The following is a 1157-nucleotide window of genomic DNA, read 5'->3' on the forward strand; positions in this document are numbered from 1 at the left end:
TCATCTGCTGATACAAGAAAAAGTTTGCTGCCAGTAAATCAGTTCCATGGGATCAATCTGCCTGAGGCCTGTCTTGACTTCATCCAGGACAGAGGTATATAAATCAATGCTTATTTTAATGGTGTATCTGGTGCATCTTTAAAACCATGACTTTCTTATCTAATAGAGAGTGATGAATGCTTTTCTGGTAATTATAAATAGAATACATTGTCTTAGATCTATTTAGTATTCGTAATTATATCACTATGCTGCATGAGTGTTTTTTTTTAGAAGTGGGACCATTGGGTCAAATGGCAGTTCCATATTTAATTTTTTGAAGAAATTCTATACTGTTTTTCATAGTGGCTGCGTAAGTCTGCATTCCCACCAGCAATGTTCTAGGGTTCCCTTTTCTCCTTATCCTCACCAGCACTTTTCATTTGTTGATTTGCTGATGGTAGTCATTTTTACAGGTATGAGGTAATTGTCCTTTTAATTTGCACCTCTCTGATGGTCAGTGATTTTGAGTATATTTTTTCATATGTCTCTTAGCCTTCTATATGTCCACTTTGGAGAAGTATCTATTTAGGTCCTTTGCCCCCTTTTTAAATTGGATTGTCTTCCTTTTGTTAAGTTATATGAGTTCCTTATATATTTTGGATATGAACCCCTTATCATTGGCAAATATGTTCTCCCATACAGTGGGCTCCCTTTTCATTTTGTTGCTGGTTTCTTTTGCTGTTCAGAAGCCTTTTATTTTGATACTAGAGGCCCAGTGCATGAATTTGTGCACCTATGGAGTCCCTTGGCCTGGCCAGCGGGGATCGGGCTGAAACTGGCAGTCCAACATCCCCCAAGGGGTCCTGGAGTGTGAGAGGGCACTCTGCAAAGTTGCTGTCACTCAGCAGCTCTTGCGTTGAGCATCTGCCCCCTGGTAGTCAGTATGTGTCATAGCTACTGGCCGGTCGGCTGGTCGCTTAGGCTTTTATATAGATAGCTCCATTTGTTTATTTTCTCCTTTGTGTCCCTTGCCCTAGGACAGTGGTCGGCAAACTGCAGCTCGTGAGCCACATATGGCTCTTTGGCCCCTTGAGTGTGGCTCTTCCACAAAATACCACGTGCGGGCGCACACATACAGTGCGATTAAAACTTCGTGGCCCATGCACAGAAGTCAGTAT

The sequence above is a fragment of the Myotis brandtii genome, unplaced genomic scaffold, assembly GCF_000412655.1.
Source record: "Myotis brandtii unplaced genomic scaffold, ASM41265v1 scaffold621, whole genome shotgun sequence".
Lineage (NCBI taxonomy): Eukaryota > Metazoa > Chordata > Mammalia > Chiroptera > Vespertilionidae > Myotis > Myotis brandtii.